Source organism: Mesoplodon mirus (assembly GCF_964341445.2).
Source record: "Mesoplodon mirus genome assembly, chromosome: 6".
In the NCBI taxonomy this organism is placed as follows: Eukaryota; Metazoa; Chordata; class Mammalia; order Artiodactyla; family Ziphiidae; genus Mesoplodon; species Mesoplodon mirus.
In genome coordinates, this window is record NC_138982.1 from 67,784,211 (window position 1) to 67,803,145 (window position 18,935).

Sequence of the window (18,935 nt, forward strand, 5' to 3'; positions counted from 1 at the left end):
GTGTTAGCATATGGTATTTGTTTTTCTCTGACTTACTTCACTCTGTTTGACAGACTCTAGGTCCATCCATCTCACTACAAATAACTCAATTTTGTTTCTTTTTATGGCTGAGTAATACTCCATTGTATATATGTGCCACAATCTTCTTTATCCATTCATCTGTTGATGGACCACTTGGGTTGCTCCAATGTCCTGGCTATTGTAAATAGAGCTTCAATGAACATTGCAGTACATGACTCTTTTTGAATTATGGTTTTCTTAAGGTATATGCCCAGTAGTAGGATTGCTGGGTCGTATGGTAGTTCTATTTTTAGTTTTTTAAGGAACCTCCATACTGTTCTCCATAGTGGCTGTATCAATTTACATTCCCACCAACAGTGCAAGAGGGTTCCCTTTTCTCCACACCCTCTCCAACATTTATTGTTTGTAGATTTTTTGATGATGGCCATTCTGACTGGTGTGAGGTGATACCTCATTGTAGTTTTGATCTGCATTTCTCTAATGATTAGTGACGTTGAGCATCCTTTCATGTGTTTGTTGGCAATCTGTATATCTTCTTTGGAGAAATGTCTATTTAGCTCTTCTGCCCATTTTTGGATTGGGTTGTTTGTTTTTTTGATATTGAGCTACATGAGCTGCTTGTAAATTTTGGAGATTAATCCTTTGTCAGTTGCTTCATTTGCAAATATTTTCTCCCATTCTGAGGGTTGTCTTTTCGTCTTGTTTATGGTTTCCCTTGCTGTGCAAAAGCTTTTAAGTTTCATTACATCCCATTTGTTTATTTTTGTTTTTATTTCCATTTCTCTAGGAGGTGGGTCAAAAAGGATCTTGCTGTGATGTGTATGTCATAGAGTGTTCTGCCTATGTTTTCCTCTAAGAGTTTCATAGTGTCTAGACTTACATTTAGGTCTTTAATCCATTTTGAGTTTATTTTTGTGTATGGTGTTAGGGAGTGTTCTAATTTCACTGTTTTACATGTAGCTGTCCAGTTTTCCCAGCACCACTTATTGAAGAGGCTGTCTTTTCTCCATCATATATTCTTGAAAAGTGATATGTGTATAGCAAACACATGAAAAGCTGGTCAACATCATTAATAATGAGAGAAATGTAAATAAAGACTTCAAGATACCACTACACTCATATTAGAATGGTTAAAATTTAAAAAACAAAACCAAGGCCAAAAAACTGACAACACCAAATGCTGACAAGGATGCAAAGCAACTGGCACTCTCCCACATTCCTGGTGAGAATGCAAAATGGCCTGGTCACTTCAGAAAGCAGTTTGGAAGTTTCTTATAAAGTTAAACATACAATTTACCCTACAACCAGCAATCCTGCTCCTAGGTATTTACTAAAGTGAAATGAAAACTTCATTCAGAGGAAAACCTGCATATGAATGTTTCTAGCTGCATTATTCATAATCACCCAGTACTGGAAACAACCCCCCCAAATTCCTTCAACTGGTGAATGGATAAATGAGTACATCCATGTAATGGATTATTAGTCATCAATAAAAAGAAAGAAACTGTTACAACATGAATGAATTTCAAATGCACTATGCTAAGCAAAAGCCAGATTCAAAGGCTTATACTGTCTGATTCCAATTATATGACAATCTGGAACAGGCAAACTATAAGGATAAAATATTGGGGCAGTGGTTTCCCACGACTAGGTGGGAGAGAAATTGACTATAAAGGGGCACAAGAGAAATTTCGAGAGTGATGGAAAAGTACTGTATCTTGATTGTAATGACAATTACACAACTGTATTCATTTGTCAAAATTCATAGAACTGTCCACTAAAAAGGATGAAATTTACTCTCTATAAAATATACCTCAATTAAAAAAAAATGCTACTGCTTGCTGAACACAAATGGAGATTTGAATTAAAAGTCATATAAATTTCTTATAAGACATCATAAGTATGTCACTTCCCTCCAAGTTGATCTTTTTTTTTTTTTTTTTTTTTTTTTTTTGCGGTACGCGGGCCTCTTACTGTTGTGGCCTCTCCCGTTGCGGAGCACAGGCTCCGGACGTGCAGGCCCAGCGGCCATGGCTCACGGGCCCAGCCACTCCGCGGCATGTGGGATCTTCCCGGACCAGGGCACGAACCCGTGTTCCCCGGATCGGCAGGTGGACTCTCAACCACTGCGCCACCAGGGAAGCCCCAAGTTGATCTTTTAAAAGAAAAAAATATGAAGAGAAATATGAAAATTCTGAAACGGAGTACTTACTAGCTCTGCCAGATTGTAAAATATAAATTTTTAATTAAAACAGTATAGAACTGGCTTATTCATGATAGTTTACTAGAGACAAATTTTCTGAAAATCCAGAAATAGACCTAAACACATTTAGAACATAGTGCTATATATTAAAAGCAGTATCTCGGGGCTTCCATGGTGGCACAGTGGTTAAGAATCCGCCTGCCAATGCAGGGGACACGGGTTCGATCCCTGGTCCGAGAAGATCCTACGTGCCACAGAGCAAGTAAGCCTGTGCACCACAACTACTGATTCTGTTCTCTAGAGCCCACAAGCCACAACTACTGAGTCCGTGTGCCACAACTACTGAAGCCTGCGTGCCTTAGGGCCTGCGCACCACAACTACTGAGCCCACATTGCTGCAACTACTGAAGCACGCGCGCCTAGAGCCTGTGCTCCACAACAAGAGAAACCACCACAAGGAGAAGCCTGTGCACCGCAACAAAGAGTAGCCCCCGCTCGCCGCAAATAGAGAAAGCCCACGCACAGTGATAAAGACCCAACGCAGCCAAAAAATACATGAATAAATAAAATACTTAAAAAAAAGCAGTATCTCAAGTAAATGGGGAAAAATGAATTATTCAATAAATAGTAATAGAAAACTGAGTAGCCATCCAGAAGGAAAGTTGGCTTTATATTTCACACTGCATACCAGGAAAAATCCAAATGAATAAAAGTAAAAAAACTCACTATAGAAGTACTAGTGGAAAGCCATGGGAGGATTATTTTATAAATGTAAAGGGAGGATTTTTTCGGATGTAATATGAAAACTCAGAAGCACCATAAACAAGAAATTGATTACTTACATAAAAAATAAAAATCTCTGCAGGTAAATCTTCATAAGAAAGAAAACTTCAAAAGAAAAACAACTAAGAAAAATATTTCTAATCATCTTAGAGAAAGGACCAATTTTTCTTACATGAAAAGATCCTACAAATCAGTTTTTAAAGCTTCAATGGAAAATGGATGAAATACATGGTTTAAGAAAATATAAATGGATCTGTTTTAACTTGAATTGTGTCCTAAAATTCATATGGTGAAGTCTAACACTTAGTACCTCAGGATGTGACCTTATTTAGAGATAGGGTCTATAAAGAGGTAATTAAGGGGACTTTCCTGGTGGTCCAGTGGTTGGGACTGCACTGCAGGGGGCACAGGTTCAATCCTTGGTGGAGAAACTAGGATCCTACATGCCTCGCAGCATGGCCAGAAAAAAAAAAGGTAATTAAGTTTAAATGAAGTCATTAGGGTGGGCCCTAATCCAATATGACTGGTGTCCTTATAGAAAGAGAAAATATGGACACAGGCATGTACACAGGGAGAACACCGTGTGAAAACTAAGGCAGCGATATGCTTCTCCAAACCAAGGAACGCCGAGGATTGCCAGCAAGCCACCAGAAGATAGGGGAGGTGCCTGGAACAGATCCTTCCTCACAGCCCTCAGAAGGGACCAACCCTGCTGAAACATTGATCTCAGACTACTAGTTTCCAGAATAAGACAATACATTTCTGTTGTTTACATCACCGACTCTGTGGTCTTTTGTTACAGCAGCCCTAGCAAACTAATACAGGCTGGTAAACATATGAAAATTTATTCAGTCTCACCCATAATAAGTGAAATTAAAAGTAAAACTGCAAGAAACCATTTGTGGTCTAGATTGTTAAAGATCAAAAGAGTCTGGATAGGGCTTCCCTGTGGCGCAGTGGTTAAGAATCTGCCTGCCAATGCAGAGGACACGGGTTCCAGCCCTGGTCTGGGAAGATCCCACATCCCACGAAGCAACTAAGCCCATGAGCCACAAATACTGAACCTGTGCTCTAGAGCCCATAAGCCACAACTACTGAGCCCGCACATCACAACTACTGAGGCCCGTGCACCTAGAGCCAGTGCTCCGCAACAAGAGAAGCCACCGCAATGAGAAACCCACGCACCACAGCAAAGAGTAGCCCCCACTCGCCACAGCTAGAGAAAGCCTGTGCACAGCAACAAAGACCCAACGCAGCCAAAAATAAATTAATTAATTTAAAAAAAAGTCTGGATAACATAATGCGTTGTCATTGGTGTTCAGAAAACAGTACACTCATGCCTTGCTGTTTGGAGGAGAAACTAGTACAAACTCAGTGGAGGGGAACTTGACAAAATCTCTCAAAATTATAAATATATGTACCCTTTCCAAATGTGAGAAATGCCATCATACGAATTTATTTATGGCAGCATCATGTGAAAAATCAAAAGATTAGAATTAACCATCAATCAACATTCATATAATGGAATATTTTACACCTACTAATAAAATTAAGGAAGACTCTTTGTGTATTGATATAGAAAAATCTCCAAAATATTGAAAGACTGAAAAAGCAAAATATATCACTGTGTACAGTATTCTTTGTGTGTGTATGTTTACATATAAACTTATTTGCTTGAATATGCTTAAAATATCTCTGGAAGAATAGACACAAAAAATTAAAACTGGATTCTCTATGGAGAGGAACTGGGTTTCTGAAGGACATGGTTGGAGAGACACTTTTTTAACACATGATGCTTTTAAAAAAATCTTTTTGAACTTTGAACCATGTGTAAAATATATAAATAAATATATAATTTCTACGTAAATACAATTTTACTTTTTTCTGCCACACGGTGGCAGTGTTAAAAAGGCTTTATGGAAGAGCACAGTATTTTGAAATTGGTCTCATGACAAATTTTTATTTGGCTTGTAATTTTCAAGGATCTAATCGAGGATTGAAAATGTATAAAATGTATTTTCAGGCAAGACGGCATATTTTGGAGCCATGTAAATATTTTTTTCTTTAGTTCCCTAGTTTTTCATAGTCAATTTTATTCTCTTTTGCTTTAATCAAAGCACTATAGGCCCCCGGTACAACAAAACAAACAAACATTACAAAAGGGCTTTTAATGAAACATCACAGTCTTTCTCTCCATCCCATTTTCATTCCCCAGAGGCAGCTACCTTTTATTATAATTGGGGTTACACGCAAAACTTTGAATAATATGCATATACCTCTAGTTTTTATTTTACCAACTTTAGATAGTAAGTGCTCCCTATATATGAAAGACAGACTTAACTCATTCATATTACCCCCACTTCTTTTCTTACCAGTTTTTGATAAATTATTTTTGAATTTTTCTAGTGGTTACCTTTATACTTTAAATTGTTCATTTAAGCCTCCAGTTCTTATTCTGTCGGTTTTCAACATTATCTCTTAACCACCTGATATGTTAGATAAGGGTGTTACCATCTCAACTCTTCTCTTCTCCTCTCTGCCCCTCTCGTCCACCTCCCAACTTTTGTTACCTTTACTTTTTATTTTTTTTAACAGAAGCTTGATTGAGATATAATTTACAATCCATAAAGTTTACCCATTTAAAGTGTACAATTCAATGGTTTTTTGTGTATTTACAGAGTTGTTCAACCATCACCATAATCTAACTTTAGAACATTTTCTTTACCCCCCAAAAACGAACCCCATTCCCATAAGCTGTCCCTCCCCAATTCTGCACAACCTTACACAACCACTAACCTACTTTCTGTCTTCATAGATTTACCTATTCTGGACACTTCATGGAAGTGGAACCATACAATATGTGGTCTTTTGTGACTAGCTTCTTTCACTTTGCGTAATGTTTTTGAGGTTCATCGATGTTTTAGCATGTGTTTCATTCCTTTTTATTGCCAAATAATACCTCATTGTATGGATATACCACATTTTGTTTTTTCATCTTTGGTGACACACATTTTGGTCTTTTCTACTTTTTTTTTCTTGCTATTATGAATAATGTTACTATAAACTGTTAGATTTATTGTTCATTTTATTCTGTAACTGTATTCTATAATCATTTTTTCTGTCTTTAACCATATTTTATAATCGTCTTGTCTGTCTTGATTGTGGTTTGATTCTAAAAGTTGAAAAATACCTAATTTGATTACCTTATTGTGTACATGTCGCTCACTACAAGAGCCAAATAGTGCGCTGGGATTATATTTACTTCTCTGCAAAAGTGACATCATGGTCTCCTTTTTTCCCCTGTGGCATCTCTTCCAGAGCCTTCCACTTTCTGCCCCAATGTAAACTCATTGCAAGAGGTAATCTGGAGATTGATAATTCCTGGGTGGATCCCATGTCTTTCTCTTTTTTGGTGATTCCTTTTGTTTTAAGGACATTCATCCTCAGGTAACTTCCTCAGAAATAGTTCATGGAGGTAACTTTCTGACGTGTTTGTACATCTGAAAATATCTTTATTTTACCTTCACATTTCTTTGGCCAGGTATAGAATTCTTCATTCAAATCTAGAATTCTCAGAGCCTTGAAGAAATTACTTTATTGTCTTCTGGTACCTACTATCATTGATGATACTTCTTGTGACAATTGGGTTCTCATTCCCTTGTTGGTAGTCTGTTTATCCCCCTTCCCCCTCTGAATCTTTTTATGATCTCTCTATACTTGGTGTTCTGAAACTTCATGATGATGGTGTCTACCATGAATCTTGCTTCATTTATAACGTTAGACAGACTCATGTCTTTCTTCAGATCTTGGAAATGTTTTGTCCTTTTTTAAAAAAAATAATTTCTTCTCCATTTTCTCACTTCCCTTTTTTTGAGGACATAAATGTTGAATCTTAGATGCTACTTTTCATCCCTTTGTCTTTTTTTTTTCTTAACATTCTGGGAGGTTTTTGACTTTATCTACCAGTCTTTTAATTAATTTTCTTTTTTTACTTTGGCAATTTTTGTTTTTAACTTCAGCGGCTTCATTTGTATTCCTGAATGTTCCTTCTTCTTTGCATTCTATTCTTGTTTTATGGGTTACTGACTTCTTAGATCTCTCTAAGTATTAATTAGAAGGTTATTTACCCCTCTATTCCCCAAATTATATCTGTTTTTTCTGTGATCAGGTGTTTTGCTTATCTGGACCCTTATCTTTCTTGCCACTGGTATTCATAAATGGAGTGATCCTTGGTTTTCTGTTCATCTTTAAGACTGAAGGATCAGGTTGATTGTTCTAGGTTACTAGTTTGAGTTTTCTCTGCCATTGCATTGTAGGTCTTTTTCCCCAAGAGGCCTCTTCTTAAACTGACGGGGCTGAGAACTTTACTTGCTTTGGGTAGTTCATGTTGTCTACAGACTGCTTTAAAGCGTGTGGACAGGATGCTGATCATCAGACTGAGAGCCTGGACATTTCAGATTATGGAAGAGGAAGCCTTAGTTCTTCCCAAGCAGATCAATTTCTTTGGGTAAGAGCCCACTTGTTTTTCTTGCACTCAAGATAAATGTCAATTGTTTTACACATATATATGGGTAGGGAGGCATTTAAGGGGCCAAATGTTAAGCTTCAGTGTATCCTTGTTTTCAGACACCCCTAATCTCTCCATCCACCAGCCCCCTCCTGGCCTAGAACCTCCCCAGCTTTCCACCCCTAAGAGTGGCTCTCATCTCCACTTGAGTCTCTTCAGACTTGGACTATGGACTTCCTCCACTCTGATTAACCTGCTGCTGCTTCTCATCTTCCTGAAATCACTTGACACCTCTCTTCTGATGACTCACCCTTTCATTTATTCTCCTTACCTTTAAGGGTTTTTTTCTTTTCACTCTTTCACATGGTCATTTTCATTTCAGCATTTCCACAGGTTCTCATATGGGAACACACATGTTCCATTACCATACTGAACTGGAATACTCTGGTGATGATTCTTAGTTCTGCTTTTTTTCTCTTTTCCCCAGATTGTGTGTGTGTGTGTGTGTGTGTGTGTTTATAGCAGTAGTTTGCAACCCTAATACATGTCATCATATAAAATTTGGAAATATGGGAAAATGAGAAATGTCTATTACTCACCCAACAGAAATAATTACTGTTACCATTACAATGCATTTATCTTCAGTCTTTTCAATATGCATATGATATATTTTTAAAAACAAACAATATTATACCAAGTAAAATTTTATATCCTGCTCTTTTCACTTATATCATGAACAATTTCTCAAGTCACAAAATGATCACCTCCGACATGATTTTTTAATGTCTACATAGTATTTCACAATAGGGATAGGGATAGACCATCATTCACTTACTAATTCTCCTTTTGTTGGCCCTTTTGCTTGGTCCCAGGTTTTTCTTTGTTTTTGTTTTTGAGTTCTGCCAGTTTCTCTCTCTCTTTTTTTCTTTTTAATTTAATTTTATTTATTTTTTATACAGCAGGTTCTTATTAGTTATCCATTTTATACATATTAATGTATACATGTCAATCCCAATATCCCAATTCATCCCACCACCACCACCACCCCCAGAATTCCCCCCTTGGTGGCCATACGTTTGTTCTGTACATCTGTGTCTCTATTTCTGCCCTGCAAACCAGTTCATCTGTACCATTTTCCTAGGTTCCACATACATGCATTAATATATGATGTTTGTTTTTCTCTTTCTGACTTACTTCACTCCGTATGACAGTCTCTAACTCCATCCATATCTCTACAAATGACTCAATTTCCTCCCCTTTTATGGCTGAGTAATATTCCATTATATATATGTACCACAACTTCTTTATCCATTCGTCTATTGATGGGCATTTAGGTTGCTTCCATGTCCTGGCTATTGTAAATAGTGCTGTAATGAACATTGGGATGCATGTGTCTTTTTGAATTATGGTTTTCTCTGGGTATATGCCCAGTAGTGGGATTGCTGGGTCATATGATAATTATATTTTTAGTTTATTAGGGACCCTCCATACTGTTCTCCATAGTGGCTGTATCAATTTACATTCCCACCAAAGTGCAAGAGGGTTCCCTTTTCTCCACACCCTCTCCAGCATTTGTTGTTTGTAGATTTTCTGATGATGCCCATTCTAACTGGTGTGAGGTGATACCTCATTGTAGTTTTGATTTGTATTTCTCTAATAATTAGTGATGTTTGCCATCTGTATGTCTTCTTTGGAGAAATATCTATTTAGTTCTTCTGCCCATTTTTGGATTGGGTGTTTGTGTTTTTAATATTGACCTGCACGAGCTATTTACATATTTTGGAGATTAATCCTTTGTCCGTTGATTCGTTTGCAAATATTTTCTCCCATTCTGAGGGTTGTCTTTTTGTCTTCTTTATGGTTTCCTTTGCTGTGCAAAAACTTTTAAGTTTCATTAGGTCCCATTTGTTTATTTTTGTTTTTATTTCCATTATCTAGGAGGTGGATCAAAAAAGATCTTGTGATTTGTGTCAAAGAGTGTTCTTCCTATGTTTTTCTCCAAGAGTTTTATAGTCTCTGGTCTCACATTTAGCTCTCTAATACATTTTGAGTTTTTGTATATGGTGTTAGGGAGTGTTCTATTTTCATTCTTTTCCATGTAGCTGTCCAGTTTTCCTAGCACCACTTATTGAAGAGTCTGTCTTTTCTCCATGGTATATCCTTGCCTCCTTTGTCATAGATTAGTTGACCATAGGTGCATGGGTTTACCTCTGGGCTTTCTATCTTGTTCCATTGATCTATGTTTCTATTTTTGTGCCAGTACCATATTCTCTTGATTACTGTAGCTTTGTAGTATAGTCTGAAGTCAGGGAGCCTGATACCTCCAGCTCTGTTTTTTCCCTCAAGACTGCTTTGGCTATTCGGGGTCTTTGTGTCTCCATACAAATTTTAAGATTTTTTGTTCTAGTTCCATAAAAAATGCCATTGGTAATTTGATAGGGATTGCATTGAATGTGTAGATTGCTTTGGGTAGTAGAGTCATTTTCACAATACTGATTCTTCCAATCCAAGAACATAGTATATCTCTCCATCTGTTGGTATCATCTTTAATTTCTTTCAGCAGTGTCTTATAGTTTTGTGCATACAGGTCTTTAGTCTCCCTAGGTAGGTTTATTCCTAGGTATTTTATTCTTTTTCTTGCAAAGGTAAACAGGAGTGTTTCCTTAATTTCTCTTTCAGATTTTTCTTCATTAGTGTATAGGAATGCAAGAGATTTCTGTGCATTAATTTTGTATCCTGCTACATTACCAGATTCATTGATTAGCTCTAGGAGTTTTCTGGTGGCATGTTTAGGATTCTCTATGTATAGTATCATGTCATCTGCAAACAGTGACAGTTTTACTTCTTCTTTGCCAGTTTGTATTCTTTTTATTTCTTTTTCTTCTCTGATTGCCGTGGCTAGGACTTCCAAAACTATGTTGAATAATAGTTGTGAGAGTGGACATCCTTGTCTTGTTCCTGATCTTAGAAGAAATGCTTTCAGTTTTTCACCATTGAGAATGATGTTTGCTGTGGGTTTGTCATATATGGCCTTTATTATGTTGAGATAGGTTCCCTCTATGCCCACTTTCTGGAGAGTTTTGATCATAAATGGGTGTTGAATTTTGTCAAAAGCTTTTTCTGCATCTATTGAGATGATCATATGGTTTTTCTTCTTCAATTTGTTAATATGGTGTATTGCATTGATTGATTTGCGTATATTGAAGAATCCTTGCATCCCTGGGATAAATCCCACTTGATCATGGTATATGATCCTTTTAATGTGTTGTTGGATTCTGTTTGCTAGTGTTTTGTTGAGGATTTTTGCATCTATATTCATCAGTGATATTGGTCTGTAATTTTCTTTTTTTTGTAGTATCTTTGTCTGGTTTTGGTGTAAGGTGATGGTGGCCTCATAGAATTAGTTTGGGAGTGTTCCTTCCTCTGCAAATTTTTGGAAGAGTTTCAGAAGGATGGATGTTAGCTCTTCTCTAACTGTTTGACAGAATTCACCTGTGAAGCCATCTGGTCCTGGACTTTGGTTTGTTGGAAGATTTTAAATCACAGTTTCAATTTCAGTGCTTGTGATTGGTCTATTCATATTTTCTTTTTCTTCCTGATTCAGTCTTGGCAGGTTGTGCATTTCTAAGAATTTGTCCATTTCTTCCAGGTTGTCCATTTTATTGGCATAGAGTTGCTTGTAGTAATCTCTCATGAACTTTTGTATTTCTGCAGTGTCAGTTGTTACTTCTCCTTTTTCATTTCTAATTGTATTGATTTGAGTCTTCTCCCTTTTTTTCTTGATGAGTCTGGCAAATGGTTTATCAATTTTGTTTATCTTCTCAAAGAACCAGCTTTTAGTTTTATTGATCTTTGCTATTTTCTTTGTTTCTATTTCATTTATTTCTGCTCTGATCTTTATGATTACTTTCCTTCTACTAACTTTGTGTTTTGTTTGTTCTTCTTTCTCTAGTTCCTTTAGGTGAAAGGATAGGTTGTTTATTTGAGATGTTTGTTGTTTCTTGAGGTAGGATTGTATCGCTATAAACTTCCCTCTTAGAAATGCTTTTGCTGCATCCCATAGGTTTCGGATCGTCGTGTTTTCATTGTCATTTGTCTGTAGGCATTTTTTGATTTCCTCTTTGATTTCTTCAGGGATCTCTTGGTTATTTAGTAATGTATTGTTTAGACTCCATGTGTTTGCGTTTTTTACATTTTTTTCCCTGTAATTCATTTCTAATCTCGTAGCGTTGTGGTCAGAAAAGATGCTTGATATGATTTCAATTTTCTTAAATTTAGTGAGGCTTGATTTGTGACCCAAGATGTGATCGATCCTGCAGAAAGTTCTGTGCACACTTGAGAAGAAAGTGTAATCTGCTGTTTTTGGATGGAATGTCCTATAAATATCAATTAAATCTATCTGGCCTATTGTGTCATTTAAAGCTTGTGTTTCCTTATTAACTTTCTGTTTGGATGATCTGTCCATTGGTGTGAGTGAGGTGTTAAAGTCCCCCACTATTATTGTGTTACTGTTGATTTCCTCTTTTAGAGCTGTTAGCAGTCGCCTTATGTATTGAGGTGCTCCTATTTTGGGTGCATATATATTTATAATTGTTATATCTTCTTCTTGGATTGATCCCTTGATCATTATGTAGTGTCCTTCCTTGTCTCTTGTAACATTCTTTATTTTAAAGTCTATTTTATCTGATATGAGTATTGCTACTTCAGCTTTCTTTTGTTTTTCTTTTTTTTTCAGCTTTCTTTTGATTTCCATTTGCATGGTATATCTTTTTCCATCCCCTCACTTTCAGTCTGTATGTGTCCCTAGGTCTGAAGTGGGTCTCTTGTAGACAGCATATATATGGGTCTTGTTTTTGTATCCATTCAGCGAGCCTGTGTCTTTTGGTTGGAGCATTTATCCATTCACATTTAAGGTAATTATCTATATGTATGTTCCTATTACCATTTTCTTAATCATTTTTGGTTTGTTTTTGTAGGTCCTTTTCTTCTCTTGTGTTCCCCACTTAGAGAAGTTCCTTTAGCATTTGTTTTAGAGCTGGTTTGGTGGTGCTGAATTCTCTTAGCTTTTGCTTGTCTGTAAAGCTTTTGATTTCTCCATCATATCTGAATGAGATCCTTGCTCCGTAGAGTAATCTTTGTTGTAGGTTCTTCCCTTTCATCACTTTAAATATGTCATTCCACTCCCTTCTGGCTTGTAGAGTTTCTGCTGAGAAATCAGCTGTTAACCTTATGGGAGTTCCCTTATATTTTATTTGTCACTTTTCCCTTGCTGCTTTCAATAATTTTTCTTTGTCTTCAATTTTTGCCAGTTTGATTACTATGTGTCTTGGCATGTTTCTCCTTGGGTTTATCCTGTATGGGACTCTCTGCGCTTCCTGGACTTGGGTGGTTCTTTCCTTTTCCATGTTAGGGAAGTTTTCGACTATAATCTCTTCAAATATTTTCTCTGGTCCTTTCTCTGTCTCTTCTCCTTCTGGGACCCCTATAAAGTGAATGTTGTTGCGTTTAATGTTGTCCCAGAGGTCTCTTAGGCTGTTTTCATTTCTTTGCATTCTTTTTTCTTTATTCTGTTCTGCAGCTGTGAATTCCACCATTCTGTCTTCCAGGTCACTTATCCATTCTTCTGCCTCAGTTATTCTGGTATTGATTCCTTCTAGTGTAGTTTTCATTTCAGTTATTGTATTGTTCATCTCTGTTTGTTTGTTCTTTAATTCTTCTAGGTCTTTGTTAAACATTTCTTGCATCTTCTCAATCTTCACCTGCATTCTTCTTCCGAGGTCCTGGATCATCTTCACTATCTTTATTCTGAATTCTTTTTTTGGAAGGTTGCCTATCTCCACTTCATTTAGTTGTTTTTCTGGGGTTTTATCTTGTTCCTTCATCTGGTACATAGCTCTCTGCCTTTTCATCTTGTCTATCTTTCTGTGAATGTGGTTTTTTTCCCCACAGGCTGCAGGATTGTAGTTCTTCTTGCTTCTGCTGTCTGCCTTCTGGTGGATGAGGCTATCTAAGAGGCTTCTGCAAGTTTCCTGATGGGAGGGACTAGTGGTGGGTAGAGCTGGCTGTTGCTCTGGTGGGCAGAGCTCAGTAAAGCTTTAATCCACTTGTCTGCTGATGAATGTGGCTGGGTTCCCTCCCTTTTGGCTATTTGGCCCGAGGCGACCCATCACTGGAGCCTACCTGGTCTCTTTGGTGGGGCTAATGGCAGACTCTGGGAGGGCTCACGCCAAGCAGTACCTCCCAGAACTTCTGCTGCCAGTGTCCTTGTCCTCACGGTGAGACACAGCCACCCCCTGCCTTTGCAGGATACCCTCCAACACTAGAAGGTAGGTCTGGTTCAGTCTCCTACGGGGTCACTGCTCCTTCCCCTGGGTCCCGATGTGCACACTACTTTGTGTGTGCCCTCCAAGAGTGTAGTCTCTGTTTCTCCCAGTCCTGTCGAAGTCCTGCAATCAAATCTTGCTGGCCTTCAAAGTCTGATTCTCTAAGAATCCCTCCTCCCATTGCCGGACCCTCAGGTTGAGAGGCCTGATGTGGGGCTCAGAACCTTCACTCCAGTGGGTGGACTTCTGTAGTGTAAGTGTTCTCCAGTTTGTGAGTCACCCACCCAGCAGTTATGGGATTTGATTTTATTGTGATTGCACCCCTCCTACCGTCTCATTGTGGCTTCTCCTTTGTCTTTGGATGTGGGGTATCTTTTTGCGTGAGTTCCAGTGTCTTCCTGTCGATGATTGTTCAGCAGTTAGTTGTGATTCTGGTCGGTCCCAGTTTTTTTTTTGTTTGTTTGTTTCTTAATTTGTTGTCATAGAACATATCTATCACCTCTGGCCTTTCTTCTGTGCTTTTATACTAGTCTTTTTTTTTTTTGGCCACACCATGTGGCATGCAGGATATTAGTTCTGTGGCCAGGGATCAAACCCGTGCCCCCTGCAAGGGAAGTGTGGAGTCTTAACCACTAGACTGCCAGGGAAGTCTCTATACTAGTTGTAATGGTGGTTCAGAACTGTACTCTCTTTGTTTTACGCAGTAAGGAATTTATTGAAAGGAAAGCAGATAGCCCACAAAATTACTACAAATTACCTGGAACTTATGATTTATTAACGTGTATATGCACAAGTTCAGGTAAGGGCTTCTCTTTTCTTAGTCAGGGAGAAGAAGAACTCATCTCCTGTTGCCTTCCTGCACGCTCCGAGAGGTCCACTTTACCCGCTGTGTGGAGCTCTCTGCACAGCATTTCTCCTAGATGTTCCCTTTTCATTCCACTCCCCTCCTTCTTCCCCTTCCCTATCCTTTCTGGTCAGACTTGCCCCTGATATTTGTCAGGCCTGGGGCAAAAGTACAAATTTGAATCAATATTATTATATCTAAATATTTAAATGTTAGAAATTAGCTTAAAAAAAACACTTGTGTTCTATCTTCCTCCTTGACCTTCATAGTAACCTGGAAGGCTGAGTTCTAATTTAGAATTCTTGTTCTGTGCCAGGATGTGATGATACAGGAAGAGCCAGCCGCTGGTCCTCAGCCTCAGGCCCTTGGTCCACCCTGCTTCTTTTCCACCTTCTACTCAATCCTTCACCTGCCTCTGGCTGCCAGAGACGAGACCCTGGAAAAGGGCTCAGTGTTTGCCCAGAATCCTGGGGTCCCAGTACACAGAGCATGGCCCAGAAGAGGGGGGATGCAATTCCCTACACTCCTCACTCTTGTAGGGAAGTGTGACCAAAGAAGGAGTGGAGGGGGTCCTTCCACACTGGATCCAGGGTGGAGCTATTTGGTCCACCTCAGACTATAATTCTTCCTGAAGCCTCCTTTGTCTCTTAGAGTTCACAGTGACCTCACCTTTGTCTTTCATGCTCCCAGAGCATTCACCATTGATATCACTCATTTGAGCATTTAATCAGTATTCACTGTGTTGTCACTTAGCTATTTCCGTACAGTGTAGGTTTCCTGGCTCCCCAACTAAGAAGACCTGGGTTCATATCTTATAAGTGTCAAATATTTCAGTCATCACAACTGATGCTTTATAAATACTTGATAAATCAAATGGCCAAAAATAAACCTACAGTAGACTAAACCAATGTTAATAACTTTGTTCTCAACTTAATGATGTCTTATTTGATATTTCAAATGTGACCATTTATGTTTTTGCCATAATTGCAGGATTACATCTTTTGATTGTGGGAAACACACATACACATAAACACACACACCCTGGAAGAGCATCTTTTTTTTTTTTTTTTTTTTTTTTTCTTTTTTTTTTTCTGCGGTGCGCAGGCCTCTCACTGCTGTGGCCTCTCCCGTTGCGGAGCACAGGCTCCAGATGCGCAGGCTCAGCAGTTATGGCTCACGGGCCCAGTCGCTCCGCGGCATGTGGGATCTTCCCAGACCGCGGCACGAACCCGTGTCCCTTGTATCGGCAAGCGGACTCCCAACCACTGCGCCACCAGGGAAGCCCTGGAAGAGCATCTTTTAATAGGTGGAAACTAGCGTTGTGATAAAATTTTTTTAAACATTTTTATTGGAGTATAATTGCTTTACAATGGTGTGTTAGTTTCTGCTTTATAACAAAGCGAATCCATTATACATATACATATGTTCCCATATCTCTTCCCTCTTGCATCTCCCTCCCTCCCACCCTCCCTATCCCACCCCTCTAGGCGGTCACAAACCACCGAGCTGATCTCCCTGTGCTATGTGGCTGCTTCCCACTAGCTAGGTATTTTACGTTTCGTAGTGTATATATGTCCATGCCACTCTCTCACTTTGTCACAGCTTACCCTTCCCCCTCCCCATATCCTCAAGTCCATTCTCTAGTAGGTCTGTGTCTTTATTCCTGTCTTACCCCTAGGTTCTTCATGACATTTTTTCCCCTTAAATTCCATATATATGTGTTAGCATACGGTATTTGCCTTTCTCTTTCTAACTGACTTCACTCTGTATGACAGACTCTAGGTCCATCCACCTCATTACAAATAGCTCAATTTCGTTTCTTTTTATGGCTGAGTAATATTCCATTGTATATATGTGCCACATCTTCTTTATCCATTCATCCGATGATGGACACTTAGGTTGTTTCCATCTCCAGGCTCTTGTAAATAGGGCTTCTATGAACATTTTGGTACATGACTCTTTGAATTATGGTTTTCTCAGGGTATATGCCCAGTAGTGGGATTGCTGGGTCATATGGTAGTTCAATTTGTAGTTTTTTAAGGAAACTCCATACTGTTCTCCATAGTGGCTGTACCAATTCACATTCCCACCAGCAGTGCAAGAGTGTTCCCTTTTCTCCACACCCTCTCCAGCATTTATTGTTTCTAGATTTTTTGATGATGGCCATTCTGACTGGTGTGAGATGATATCTCATTGTAGTTTTGATTTGCATTTCTCTAATGATTAATGATGTTGAGCATTCTTTCATGTGTTTGTTGGCAGTCTGTATGTCTTCTTTGGAGAAATGTCTATTTAGGTCTTCTGCCCATTTTTGGATTGGGTTGTTTGTTTGTTTTTTTTGTTATTGAGCTGCATAAGCTGCTTGTATATTTTGGAGATTAATCCTTTGTCAGTTGCTTCATTTGCAAATATTTTCTCCCATTCTGAAGGTTGTCTTTTGGTCTTGTTTATGGTTTCTTTTGCTGTGCAAAAGGTTTGCTGTTTCATTAGGTCCCATTTGTTTATTTTTGTTTTTATTTCCATTTCTCTAGGAGGTGGGTCAAAAAGGATCTTGCTGTGATTTATGTCTTAGAGTGTTCTGCCTATGTTTTCCTCTAAGAGTTTGATAGCTTCTGCCTTACATTTAGGTCTTTAATCCATTTTGAGCTTATTTTTGTGTATGGTATTAGGGAGTGATCTAATCTCATACTTTTACATGTAGCTGTCCAGTTTTCCCAGCACCAGTTATTGAAGAGGCTGTCCTTTCTCCACTGTACATTCCTGCCTCCTTTATCAAAGATAAGGTGACCATATGTGCATGGGTTTATCTCTGGGCTTTCTATCCTGTTCCATTGATCTATATTTCTGTTTTTGTGCCAGTACCATACTGTCTTGATTACTGTAGCTTTGTAGTATGGTCTGAAGTCAGGGAGCCTGATTCCTCCAGCTCTGTTTTTCGTTCTCAAGATTGCTTTGGCTATTCAGGGTCTTTTGTGTTTCCATACAAATTGTGAAAATTTTTGTTCTAGTTCTGTGAAAAATGCCAGCAGTAGTTTGATAGGGATTGCATTGAATCTGTAAATTGCTTTGGGTCGTAGAGTCATTTTCACAATGTTTATTCTTCCAATCCAAGAACATGGTATATCTCTCCATCTATTTGTATCATCTTTAGTTTCTTTCAGCAGTGTCTTATAGTTTTCTGCAAACAGGTCTTTTGTCTCCTTAGGTTTATTCCTAGGTATTTTATTCTTTTTGTTGCAATGGTAAATAGGAGTGTTTCCTTAATTTCTCTTTCAGATATTTCATCATTAGTGTATAGGAATGCAAGAGATTTCTGTGCATTAATTTTGTATCCTGCTACTTTACCAAATTCATTGATTAGCTCCAGGAATTTTCTGATAGCATCTTTAGGATTCTCTATGTATAGTATCATGTTATCTGCAAATAGTGACAGCTTTACTTCTTCTTTTCCAATTTGGATTCCTTTTATTTCTTTTTCTTCTCTGATTACTGTGGCTAAAACTTCCAAAACTATGTTGAATAATAGTAGTGAGAGTGGGCAACCTTGTCTTGTTCCTGATCTTAGTGGAAATGGTTTCAGTTTTTCACCATTGAGGATGATGTTGGCTGTGGGTTTGTCGTATATGGCCTTTATTATGTTGAGGTAAGTTCCCTCTATGCCTACTTTCTGGAGGATTTTTATCCTAAATGGGTGTTGAATTTTGTCGAATGATTTTTCTGATCATATGGTTTTTATCCTTCAGTTTGTTAATATGGTGTATCCCATTGATTGATTTGCGTATATTGAAGAATCCTTGCATTCCTGGGGTAAACCCCACTTGATCATGGTGTATGATCCTTTTAATGTGCTGTTGGATTCTGTTTGCTAGTATTTTGTTGAGGATTTTTGCATCTATGTTCATCAGTGATATTGGCCTGTAGTTTTCTTTCTTTGTGACATCATTCTCTGCTTTTGGTATCAGGGCAATGGTGCCCTTGTAGAATGAGTTTTGGAGTGTTCCTCCATCTGCTATATTTTGGAAGAGTTTGAGAAGCATAGGTGTTAGCTCTTCTCTAAATGTTTGATAGAATTGGCCTTTGAAGCCATCTGGTCCTGGAAAGCTATGGCTTTTGAGCATAGCATGGCTACCAAGAATGACCATAGTTAATCCTCTCACAAAATCCTTCTTAGCAAGCTCTGTTTCCTTTATGTCTCAAATATTACCATTAAACTTATCTTCTGTATTTTCCATTTTTATTTCCCTTTTTAATCTC